Raw genomic sequence first — 13,921 nt, 5'->3', positions numbered from 1 at the left:
TGTAAACTGTGGGATAGATGAAGAAAAGATGACATCAGAGCAAATATATATATATATATATATATATATATATATATATATATATATATATATATATATATATAGCTCTAATTATATAGAAGATCAAAAAGAATAGATTAAAGTAGTTTGAGCTCATGCAGAAAATCAGAAGATGATTTAATGAAGATCATTTTGGAGAGACAGGATGAAGGCAAAAGGAAATGAAGACATCCAGCAAGGATATATATTGATTGCATTAGAGAAGGCCTATGACAGTCAGGAATGACTGTCAAAGAAGGTAGAAGAGTGGCACTGACTTGAGAGAGGTGGTGACAGTTAATGAGACACCCCAACCTTATGTAGAAAATGGGGAAAAGGGGGTTGATGATGATGCTGATCTAAGAAATTTCTTGACCTTTGTGTCATGCTGTTTCCTGAAAGCGTTAAAGATAACATCCCAATACAGAAATTACCTGTGCCATTTAATTTCTCTGTGCTTGTTTTCATCAGGCAAACATAAACATGGTAGCTTGGATTTTTAATGCTGTGAAAGTGTTTAGTCTTTGCCTTCCATGTAGCAGCTTATCTCAGTTAGTTTGGACACAAACCTTTAGGTGATTAACCTTTGGTTTTATAGCTGTAGTTTAAAAAAAATGCAAGCTTTGAGGTTAGAACCACTGACATTTTTGTTAATCTTAACATCTAGTCATGTGCTTACTGCAGATGGTACATAATACAGTAAACTCTCAATTACCCAGAACTCAAACCACTGGCAATCTCAAGCAACTGGGAAAAAATATTGAAGAAATACAGTACAATTTTCATGTGTTGCACTTTCTGTTTTCCCCTGCAGAAACATATCTTATATTTTTAGAGCTTTAGAGTTTTAAAAAGGAAGACAGGAATAAATTCCCTCTTTCCACAACCTGAGAAAAAGTCAAACCAAACAAATAGTCAGTGGTGGCTGGTGACTTCAAATCAAAGGGGGCTGCGGGGGAACAGCTGAATGGGTAGGGTCAATGGGAATGGTTGTGACCAACTAGAAAGGGGAGGAGCTTTGCTTAAAACCACAAAAACTGTAACTTTAATTAAATACGCTGCCCTGGGTGACAAAATGAAGTATAGAAGAAACAAATATTTGCATTGGCTGCATGACAGCTTACTTAATATCTAGATGGAAACAAAAAGGTTGTGAGGCATGAAAAAATAAATTACTTTTTAAATACATTACTGGAATGCCAGCCAAAATCAAGTATAAGAAAAACAAGTAGCACTCAACTCAAACCACTTCACCTTGCACTGCAGTTCTAATTATAAATTATATTCAGCTTTATTAAAGTACCAAGTAACATGCTGAAAGTAGCAATCTCTGTGATACCCCCCCTTGTAAAAATGTTTCTTATTCAAAACAGACCTCTGCCTGACAACTATCCACTTGTTTCATGGGGAAAACATAATCAAAGTAAAAAATGAAAAGGAAACAAGAAACAAGCTCAACATACATTGCTTAAATGATTACTGCACAGGTTATGGACCACACACAGTAGATTGACATTCTGTTTAGTTTGCAGGTAAAGCCTGCAAAGATGATTGCAAGTCTCCAACAAATGCAATAAGCTTCTTAAAATAATGTAATCCTGTCCTTTATTACAAATACTGTCATATGCATTTCAATACCCAAGGCTTATACGTTATCTAGTTATGTAAGTATTCTCTGCATGGCAACAACAGAAAGGATTTCAATGTTAGCAGTTCTTTAACAGTATGTTTATTAAGCTTACTTGTATCTTACAATCACAGATAAGCATACTTGATGGTCATTAAAGCATTGCTACTTAAACACAGATCAACAGGCACTTTCTGAATAATAAGCATAAATCAACAGTATAAAAATATGACAGAAACCAGAACATTTTGCAAAATCAAGGACAGATAAAAAGCCACTGTAGTACTTGTGTTTACATTGGATGGGGGGATACTCTGCACATTTACACTTCATAACTGCTCCTTTCCTTGCTTGGACACATCCAGAGTCACTACATGGGGGAGTGGGGTGCAACAAGTATTTTACAATTTGAAATATCTCTGGCTGACTGTGATAGCCCTGACACATTTGTCATACCTCTTGACCTGAGAGCAAGACATCTGGACAAAGCCATACACAGAAGTGGGACAAAGGCCCAAAAATAAGGACAAATTTTAAATATTGCTCTTATAAACTTAGAAAGATAAGAGAATGGTAGGTCTTGCATTAGTATAAATTTTCTGAAGGGTGTGAAATCCAAAACTCAAATGTCTGTCATTATTTTCTAACTTCAATCTTTAATGATTTGCCACTAATTTGCCAAAAAACACAATTTTATGAAAAACAGATGAAAAATATGATGCAAAAATATAAAATAGCCACACAATACAGCTGGGAACCTGTCAAAGAAGAGACACTTTTTAAATATTAGTACTGCTAACTTGAGCAGCTGACAAAATAAAAGAATCTATATGAATTTCTGAAATAAAAGTAATCTATAACTCTGATTATTACAGTTATTTATTAATTGTAAACCCTCCATGTTTTCTTCCAAAATTGCCATTTTGCAGAGGGTTTGTTAGGGGAAGAGCAACATTTTTAGCCAAAATTGGGGACAGTCAAGAGGTTTAGATATGCCTAATTCTATAAAGCAATTTATTTGCACGTACCTCTCAACCTGTTAATGCAGGAAATCTGGTCAAGGCCAAATATATTGGGGGAACATTTAAACAGTACTAAAAACTGTTCTTGTATAAACTGAGACAGTTGATAGAATAACAGGTCTTGCTTTAGCATGCATTTTTCTGAAGGTTATGAAGTCTGAAGCTCAGTGTCTGTCATTATTTAGTGGCTTCATTTCTAAATGATTAGCCAGAAAACCACAAATTTTATGGGGAACGAACCAAAAATAAGAAGCAAAAATCTATTCATTCTGCAAAAATCTGGACAGTTGAGAGGTATAGTTCAGCCAGGGCTGTCTTTGAGTTTTCTGCCCTTCCACCCTCACAAAATCATGGTCGAATGGAGCCTCCCCCCTGCAGCCATTCCAATGAACCATTACTTGGCTATTTCATCCCATTTACCATAAACATTAATGTGCATACTGCTTTACTTCTGCAATGATTTGAACTTCATTTGAAAGTTTTATTTTGCATTTTATTGCACAAACACTAATAGATATTTGCTAAACAAAGCAATGCAGTCTCACAATGAAAACAGACTAAGCATTAAAACTTCTCTGCCCTTGAAACTCACATTCATTGAAACAGCACTGAAACCCACATTCAAAGAAAACACATTTTGCCAGTAGCAGATAAAGATTAACTTTGGGTTTGGGCTGTTTTCAAATCACAGGCCCCTTGCACATGAAACATACACATGCTCTTTCATACACATTCCTGATTGTATTAAATTATATTCCTTGTACAATGCAGTACAGTTTTAGAGGGTATTTTAAATTTATTATTTTGAACATTTTTTCCAATAACAATGAAACAAAATGCATGCACCAATAATGACAAAACTGCCCAGTTCAGAACATTTCCATCATAAAAGTATACTCAGACTTCTACAGTCCACCAGTATCAGTATATATGCACAATCTCTGAAGAAGTAAAAGTCATCTAAATAAATCCACATTAAAGAGATCTGTAACTAATGAAGAGGTTGCTGCTGACAAACAACTTTATATTTCATTGTTTCATCTACAAATAAAGTGCATGTTGCCCTTGAGAAATAAATTGGCTATTTTACACTAAAAAAATGATAAGCCAGCAATACTGTAATAGGGAATTGATGGCAAACTGATAACAGGTTCATAGTTACTAAGTATCTTCACCAAAAAGGAGTGCAGCATCTACCCCCTTTGAAACACAGTACAGTATCAGCAATACATCTATTTACTGAGGGAGTAGAACCCACAGTCTTCTGCATCAAAAGCAAGCACACTACCTGTTGTGCTATTAATAATGCAAGCAGACTTGGCATAAGCAGCACTAAAATTTTGCTCCCCTGCAGCTCTCATCTCCTTGTAAAATCTACTAACTCAGCTATATCCCTGAACTTTGCAGCACAAAAAATCTGGAAAAAGCCAAAATGTATTGGTGGGGGGACAAAAGCCCCAAAACCCGGGGCACATTTTAAACATTGCTTGTATAATCTTGGAAAGTTGCTAGAATAAAATGCTGTGTTATCACCATACATTTCACTGCCAAGTCTTGAACCCAGGACCCTGTACAAAATAATCAAAGTAACATACCATTATGCCAAATCAGCTGTTTTGTGAAAGGGAGGAAGACTGAAACTTAAATGGCTACCATTTAGTGAATTCAGTTTTCACCATAGCTGTCAACCTTTTAGCACAAAACACCTGAACAAAGCCAATAATGGGGGAATACAGCTCCCAAACATATTCAGTGAATTCAGTTCTCACCATAGCTCTCAACCTCTTAGCAAAAAACACCCAGACAAAGCCAGTAATGGGGGAATACAGCCTCCAAACATATTTAGTGAATTCAGTTCTTACCATAGCTCTCAACCTTAGCACAAAAAACATGGATGAAGCCAATAATGGGGGAATACAGTCCCAAAAATAGGGACAAATTTCAAATATCCGTCTTATAAACTTAGAAAATTGTTTGAATAAAAGCTTTTGTGTTACCATGTACTTTCTGAAGAATATGAAGTCTGAAATTCAAATGGTTGCCATTTTTATTTAACATTTGTTAACCAGGAAAGTCTGACTTGGAACAAAAGCCAATTTTCAGCAGAGGCCCAGGGAGAAACACTCCAGACAGACACATTTCTTTGTAAGAAAGGAGGACACCAGAGCACACCCACACAAACACAGGGAGAATACGCAGACTCCATACAGAAGGCACCCGAGCTAAGAATCAAACCAGAGAACCTGCAGCTGTTAGGCAACAATGCTACCATTGCACCAATGCACTACTGATTGTAAGGACACAAAAATACAGAAACCACAGATTTTATGAGGAACAGAACAAATATGAGGGAAAAATCTGCAAATGTTTTACAAATGGTGGTGAGAAGGGAATTCAGGCTCTTGCCACCTGGGCCCAAGGTACAGGGTTCAAGCCTGTTCTCTACCCATCACCATATAGCACTTGGGGGCATTTTACACACACACTGTTTCAGTTCCCTACCTGTGCTGAGAAGGCTCCAGTAACAGTCTGAAGATGAGAAAGCAGGCTCCAGTAACAGTCCCCATGAGCCCATCTATAGTCCTGTGCAGGCTCCAGTAACAGTTTCCCTGCAAGAGCAGGCTCCAATGTCTTCCTGGGGAGGGTTTCCCTGCAAGAGCAGGCTCCAGCCTGCAGACATTGCAGTCCAGATGTCTTCTGTTCTGTGCGGTTGTCACTGTACAGACTTCTGGGTTGCAGGGTAGAGATGGCCTTTCCTCCTATCCAGACTGCTGACAAAGCAGTCTGGAGCTCCCAATCTGTGAACCATACCTGCATGAGTTCCAGGACTTGAGAACATTTTTTTTATTTTGTTTTCTTTCCATATTTTATTTTGTTTTGTTCCACAGCTGGGGGGGGGGTGCAGTCTTGCAGTCCTATAGCATGAGCCGCCCCTGCAAATAGTATAGGGTACAGTATTTGTCAGGCCTATTTTTACTGTGGCGGTGGTGCTGCAGTAGCGTTGTCACCTCACAGTAAGACATTGTCCTGTTTGATTCTCAGCTAGAGCGTCTTCTGTGTGGAGACATGCGTGAATGGGCGTACCTTCGTTGAAGGTTGTGCATCAGGGCTGGCAACTCGGCATGTAAAAATCTACTGCCAGTCATTAGCGGACCGGAGTTCCGCTGTGGTGACCCCTAACCGGGAAAAGTCGAAAGACACAGCAACATTAGTCAGGCCTATTTTAATAGTAACTCTCAAGTATCCAGAAACTACAGTTATTCAGCATCTACCAATCCCCATGGGTGCAGGTGAACTGAGAGTTTATTGTACTGCCAATCTTCACCCAAAACATTGACAGCAGCTGAAGTGTGATCCTAATTTGAATGTCCTTATTACGAGACAAATGAATTACCTTATGGATGGTGAGTCAGGCAGAATAATTCCACAGAAAATTTCCGTATTGCAATAAGTACGCAGGCTAGTATAACAAAACAACATGCCAAAGGATCATGTGACAAATGTACTCTTAGTAATTATGAAGGAAAAGGTCTAAGAGTTGCATACACTATCTTATTCATTTTTAGCAAAGCATACAGGAAAAACTACTGGAAAATGACTATCTCAAGACATAACCCATCCCTATGGACCATCTACATATTCTCAAACCAAACAAAACTAAAGAGCTCAACATAACAAGCAAACAAAATGTAAAACTGGAATTTAAAGATTAACCAACCATTTCTAGTGAAGAACCCTCCATCAACAAACATTATCACTATGACACCTTCTTGTTGATTGTGGATTCATTTATTTCTTCACAGCATTTGATAAGTTTAACACCTTCCAGTGGTAATGTTGGTATGTCACAGCCTTTGTATCAGCTGCCCCTCACTTCACCTCAGCTGATATCCATGTCAGATGATTCACTACAGATAATCTTGTTAAGCATTTCAAATGCTTAAGAGGTGATACTTCTGGCACTCATATACTGAAGCTACTTTGTTCACAATAGTTGAGTGATTGGTGTCACCCTCTTACACACTTTATCAATAAACTATTCTTGAGCATTGTCTCTAACAAATGGAGATTAGCACTCACTTCTCTCTCTGCTTTCAAGGGGGGAGGGGAGTGTAAGCAAGATGAAAACAGTTGTGTATTTGCTGTAAGTTACATTCACAACAAAGCATTAATCACAACAAATCATTAATAGATACATTGAGACAATGGCTGTGATCAATGTGTTTTTTTACTCCGACTCCACTGGCACTTTCAACTGGAATGTGTTTTGTGACTGAGTAAACTTTATGTGTAACATTACATACGTTTTACTTTTCTTTTACTTGGGATGAACATAACCTAGATATGAACAACATTTTTGTTAGTTAATGATATCTTGTTTTGCTTCATGTGATCAAATACATGCATTGTTTATTTGAGCTTGGTATTACAGTTTCTAACCATTTACTGCTGTATATTTATTTAAGGATAAGTACTTGGTTTCTCACTGCAAATCATACATAGTTTCATAGGTGTGTACTAAGCTAATGGCCCTGGAGTCTTTACAAGCCTAGCCCATAAAAGTGCCCTGGCATTGTGCCACATGATGTTTTTCCCAGTGCCTCTATCAAGAAGAGCAAATGGAGTGATCCCCGGGGTGAACTTTCTATTATTATTCCACTCATCAAGATTTCTCTTGAAGAGGGACAGCGAGGTAGCCTGCTTGACATGTATGGAAAGTCTATTCCAGAGGATGGGCAGTCTCTGGGTGAGGAACCTGTCCCTCCAGCATGTTCTGTTGATTGTGGTAATGAGGTTGAGGTCTCTGGAGTGTGTGGTATGGAGGGATTAGGATTTCTTTAGATGTAGCATTTCTAACAGAGCTGGGTCAGACATGGCTTTGTAAGTCAAGCAAAGATCACCTCTAAGTAGGTGATATGAGACAGAGAATAGCTGGAGTCTTTTGAGTCTGTCCATGTAGGACATGTGTTTAATGCCTAAGATCCCCTTCGTGAGGTACTTCTGTGGCCTCTTCAGCTGTTGCAGGTGTCTAGTGAGGTACATGCCAAAGGGGGCATTATACTTAATGATTGGTCTAATGAGGGAAGAGTAGAGAGAGATGATGACCTCTTTCTTCCTGGATGCAAAACCCTTGGTAATGAGATATGCCACATAGAAGGAATTTCTGACCACAGTGGCAATGTGGGGGTCAAAGGAGAGGTTGCTGTCAATCCAAGTCCCCAGATCTCTTATAACGCCTTCAGTGCTCAGTGGGCTCCCATCAGTGTGGTAATTAGTGGGAACTGAGTTTTTATCAAAGGGGATGATGACACATTTTTTGGCATTGAGCTTAAGGCCATGGTTTGACACCAGTCATTGGTCTCAGTGAGGCCTTTCTGTAGGATGTCTGCATCACTTGGGGAGTTAATAATGGCTCCCAGCTTGCAGTCATTTGCGAACTTGGTCAGCCAGAGTACCTTTGTGTTGGTCTGGACTTCTGAGAAGTAGATGCCGAACAGGAGAGGACCCAGGACCGATTCCTGTGGGACTCCACTTGTGACTGGTCAGCAGTCTGACTTACAGTCTACTACTTTCACACTGTGTGTTCTATCTGTGAGCCAATTTGCAACCCACCTAGTGATATAGGGGCTGATGCCTAGTTTGGTGAGTTTATCAATAATTCCTGAGTGAGGAATGGTATTAAAGTCCTTGGCTAAATCAAGGTAGGCTGTATGCACTGCCTTACCTTCATCCACATTCCTGGTGACTTGACTCAAAGAAGTCAATCAGGTTGAGCAGGCATGAACTCCCTTTCACAAAGCCAAATTGTGTGGGGTCTAGAGTTTGGAGATTTCCTATATCTTTGTTAATCAGGTCCATGATGATGTGCTCCATAGCTTTACATGTGAGACTTGTCAGGCTAACAGGGCGATAATTTCCAGGATCTGTAGTTGCTCCCCCTTTATGGAGAGGGATGACTGTAGGAGTGCGCCGGTCGGTAAGGACAAAGCCTGAGGTGAGGCTGTGACTGAACAGGGCACACAGATGTGGTTCCAGTTCGCTTTTTAGTTCATGTAAAACACAGCCAGGGATATTATCAGGTCCCATGGAAGCTGTATTCTTGGCTTTGGACAATGCAGCTTTAACCTGTGCTGCAGTAATGCAGCTTTAACCTGTGATGCAGTAATGCTGGGTCCCTGGCATTCTTCTGGTATTGTGATTGGTCCTTTGGGGGGGGCAAGAGGGGTAAAGTTGGCACTGAATCTGTCGGTCAGTATGTCGGCAATATCTGCTGGCTCAGTATAGGAGGTACCATTGTGCAGTAACTCGGAGAAAATCTGGGTATTGCTGTGGAGGTTCTTGATATAACTATAGAAGGCTTTGTGATTGTTTTTAGTGCCTACCACAATTCTACTTCATAGCTGGCTTTAAAAGATTTGATGAGGGATCTCAGCTTTTTGTTGAGGCTAATAAGGGAGTTTTTCCACTCTTGGGACTTCACCTTTTTCTGCAACAGTTTCTTCCTTCTGTTGTAGAGTTTATTAATGGCAGGGGGCCACCAGACTGGCTTCCATTTTTGGAGGACAGTGTCTTGGTTCTGTTGGGTATGGCTAGTTCCATGCATTTATGTACATGTTCGTACAGTGCATTGGTGTATGATTCGGCAGTCATGCAGCTATTTTCCATTGGCATGGGTGGCGTGAAATTAGCCACCTCAGTTTTTAGTAACCTGCCTTAAAGTCTTTGATCTGTACTTGCTAGCCATTAGCAATTACACTGATATTACTGAAAAAATGCACTCCCCTTCACCATACATTTATTCTTTAAGGAAAGCTCTTACCTTCTCAGGATAGCATCTTAGTGAACAAACTAGGGATGAAACAGTGACCTCATCTGGTCCTTTTGTGGTGTCCTCCATTATGGATGATGTGACAAAAGCATCTTTACCAAATAGTGGTGCTGCTTGCCTTTAGCTGCTTGCCTTTAGCATTAGATAAGGGATTGTAGGGCTTATTTCTGGAGATGGTAATAATTTTAAATACTCACTTTAGTAGCATTTCCACTGATATTAATGAAAAAATACACTCCCTTTACCATACATTTATCCTTAAAGGAACCCTCTCAGGTGCTCAGGACAGCATCTTAGTGAACTGACTTGGGATAAAGCAGTGATCTCATCTGGTCCTTTTATGGTGTCCTCCATTATAGATGATGTGGCAAAAGCATCTTTACCAAGTAGTGGTTCTGCTTGCCTTTAGTCATCTATAACTCTGGAGTCAAAGGTCTGGTTTGTCTTCTTTCAGTGGTGCTAAAGCATTCATCATCATCATCTGGAACTGAAAACAACAATCTTGCCTTTCATCCCATTTAGGGTACAACACTTGTCAGTCATCTTTCTGTATTAATAGTTTTGGATTACTATCATTTTTTATTACCTGTCTGGTCTTATATATGTCTTGAGAAAGGCAGCCACCACAGGATAGGTAGCACTGGTCATCACTTCCATGATGCATCAGATGATTTTTTTATTCCCATATCAGTTTTCTAGTCAACAGTCATAAACCATCACTGAGTGAGCAAACTGGTGTTTGCATTTTATGTGCCTTTTCCAAGGATCCTATCTTATGTCAGTAGTGTTCATCTGGGACCCAATTCTTAAACAATTTGGCTTACTTTTTATTTACCTGCCTTAAAGTCTTTGGTCTGTACTTGCTAGCGAATGGCAATTCCACTGATATTGCTGAAAAAAATACACTCCCCTTCACCATGCATTTATTCCCTAAGGAACACTCTCAGGTTCTCAGGATAGCATCTTAATGAACCAACTAGGGATAAAGCAGTGACCCCATCTGGTCTTTTTGTGGTGTCCTCCATTATGGATGATAAGGCAAAAGCATATTTTCCAAGTAGTGGTTCTGCTTGCCTTTAGCATCCATAACTCTGGGGTCAAAGGTCTGGTTTGTCTTCCTTCAGTGGTGCTAAACCATTCATCATCACTATCTGGAACTGAAAATTAACAACAGTCCTGCCTTTCATCCCATTTAGGGTACAAAACATATCGGTCATCTTCCTCCATTAAGTGTTTTGGACAACTATAATTTTTTTATTACCTGTCTGGTCTTATATATGTCTTAAGAGAGGCAAACACCACAGTATAGGTAGCTCTGGTCATCCCTTCCAAGATGCATCAGATGTTTTTTATTCCCATATCAGTTATCTAGTCAATAGTCATAAGCCATTATTGAGTGAGCATTTCTTAACCGCTGTATGCATTTTATGTGCCTTTTCCAAGTATCCTATCTTATGTCAGTAGTGTTCGTTTGGGACCCAATTCTTAAAAAAATTGTCTTACTTTTTATTTACATGTCTTACAGTCTTAGGTCTGTGTTTCTTAGTCAATGACAAAATTGTGATTTGCAGGGCTATTTTACAAATTTTATTTTACTCATTGTCAACTAAAATACAACTTTTCGGTTGACAGTTACATAACTGGTGCAATATTGTTAGTTGTGTTTAGGACTGTATTATGTTAAAGTATTTTTCTGGCTTGAGGAGGGATAATCTATATCCAAAAAAAAAAAAAAAAGAATATAATACAATCGAAACTGCCATACATTTCTCTAATGTGGACTGTTAAGAAGTTAAGACTTACAGTTTGTTGAAGCAGCCATTTCCTGAATGTTTTTCTTATCACTAAATAACTTCTGGTTCCTTTATGAGTTCACAATGCATAAAAGTTTGGAAGGTAACTCCATAGCATCACTTGCTTGTATTACCCAAACTCGAGTCCTGAGAAATTTGATTCATAAATACTGAAACTTGTGCATAATATGAGCAAATGTAACCTTATTTTAAAATAATTTTTTTGCAGGGGCTCCCCATGTGAATAGCAAGCACCTCCCTGCCATTGAGCTTTATTATTTCCATTCCAAGATAATTGCAACTCTGAGAAACAGCAAAGACTGAAAGGCAAAGTCTGTCTGTCTATCTCTTTCTCTGGGAAAATGTGAGATCACGCTACCTGGAAAACAGACACATTACAGCAATAGAATCTTTCATATGTGTCTTGCGGAAAACTTAAATGTGCAAATAAACACTTAAAGTGTTATACTCAGGCAAAGTGCAATGAGCTTTTGACTATAAACTGCTGAATCTTCACTCATCATTGATTGCATACAGATAACTTCTGGTTGTGACATTATTTCATTATCATTAGGACCTGCAAATTCAAAACAAGAACTGTTGTCAAAGTGCAGATGGCTGTTCTTAGGTATCCAGATATTGCTAATGGCATATAGTGGGGCTTTCAACATATGTTGTTAATTTTGGCTTAAGTATTTACTGTTAATTCCAGGCCACAAACATGGCCAAGAAATGCCACCTTTGCAGTCCCTGATGCCATGTATGTGAGCCATTCAGCAACCCAGAGTGTAGTTTGGCCTGAATTATTCTTCTGATGTTGCAAGGTACAATTCTTGTAGATATGGTGCACAGCTGTTCTCTCACAGTAAAACCAGGGTGCAAAAAGTTATTGCTCCAGGATACTTTTCTATAACCAGTTTGTAAGTTTGTTAATGTATTGCATAATTCGGGTCTATATTAGATCATCAAACTTTCAAATGTTCGACTGTCATATGGTCGACACTATATGATCAAACTTTTAAAAGTTTGAAAATCTAATAAAAAAATAAACTACACAAATAACCTACCTGAACATTTTAAGCAGGGGAGCAAGCCCCCCTGCACCCCCCACACCCCCCGCTCTTTAAAATATATCAACTCCGAGATTACACTACAGTGCAGAAAAGGAAATTCTTCCCATTCTGTGCTTCACGGAGATCTCCATTAAAACTTTCAAATTTTCAAAAATTCGATCATACGGTGTTGACCATGTGACAGTCAAACTTTTGAAAGTTCGATCATCCAGTATAGACCAGTGTCATTCCTGTTTTCCTGTTGCACATGCATTTAATCTGCATAAATGATAAAAATCCAACATTTACTATATAACTACTTTATCTACAAAGTTGTGCAAATAGGTTCATAGGTTGGTACTAGGCTATCAGCCCTAGGGCCTATACAAGCCTAGCCATAACAATTCCCTGGCTATTTCTTCCCACATTATTTACTTTCCTGGACCCCTGTCTAGCAGGGCGACTGATGTGATCCCTGGGGTGAATTTCCTTTCTCCCATCCAATCGTCAAGGTTCCTCTTGAAGAGGTCCAAAGAGGCACTCTGCTTGACATGTATGGGCAATCTATTCCAGAGTCTGGGGAGTCTCTGGGTCAGGAACCTATCCCTCCAACATGTTTTGTTTATTGTGATGACAAGGTTTAGATCCCTGGAGCGTGTAGCTCTGAGGGATTGGGATTTCAAGTGTAGCATGTCCAACAGCTCTGGGTTTGACATGGCCTTGTATGTTAAGCAGAGATCGCCTCTGAGTAGACGATATGCGACAGAGTATAGCTGGAGTTTTTAAGGCGGTCAGCGTAGGGCATCTGCTTTAGGCCTGTGATTCTTTTAGTGAGGTATTTCTGAGGCCTTTCCAGTTGTTGCAGATGTCTTGAGAGGTACATACCAAATGGGGCGTTGTATTCTATAATGGGTCTAATGAGGGATGAGTACAGTGGGACAATGACCTCCTTTTTTCTGGATGAAAAGCCCTTCGTGATGAGGTGTGCTACATAGAAGGATTTCCTGACTGTTGTGGCGATGTAGTTATCGAAGGTGAGACCACTGTCCACCTGTGTCCCTAAGTCTCTTATCACACTTTCTGTGTTTAGTGTACTGCCACCTATATGGTAATTCATGGATACATGTTTTTTCCCAAAGGGGATAACAATACATTTCTTGGCATTAAGCTTCAGCCCATGGCTCTGGCACCAAGCATCTGTTTCTGTAAGGCCCTTTTGTAGAGTATCCACATCATTTGGGGATTCAATAATGGCTCCCAGTTTGCAGTCATCTGCAAACTTTGTTAGCCAGTGTCCCTTAGTGTTGACCTGTACTTCAGAGAAGTAGATGCCAAACAAGAGCGGCCCCAGGACTGAACCCTGAGGTACTCCACTTGTCACTTGTCTGGAGCTGGATTTGGAGTCGGCTACTTTTACAGTGTGGGTTCTATCAGTAAGCCATTTAGCAACCCATTGGGTGACATAGGGATTTATGCCCAACTTAGTAAGTTTATCTATGATTCCAGAGTGGGGGATGGTGTCAAAGGCCTTGGCAAGGTCTAGATAGGCTGTGTGGACC

This window comes from Protopterus annectens, chromosome 13.part0, assembly GCF_019279795.1.
Source record: "Protopterus annectens isolate FY-2018-M chromosome 13.part0, PAN1.0, whole genome shotgun sequence".
Classification (NCBI taxonomy): domain Eukaryota; kingdom Metazoa; phylum Chordata; order Ceratodontiformes; family Protopteridae; genus Protopterus; species Protopterus annectens.
This window is presented reverse-complemented; position numbering follows the sequence as displayed.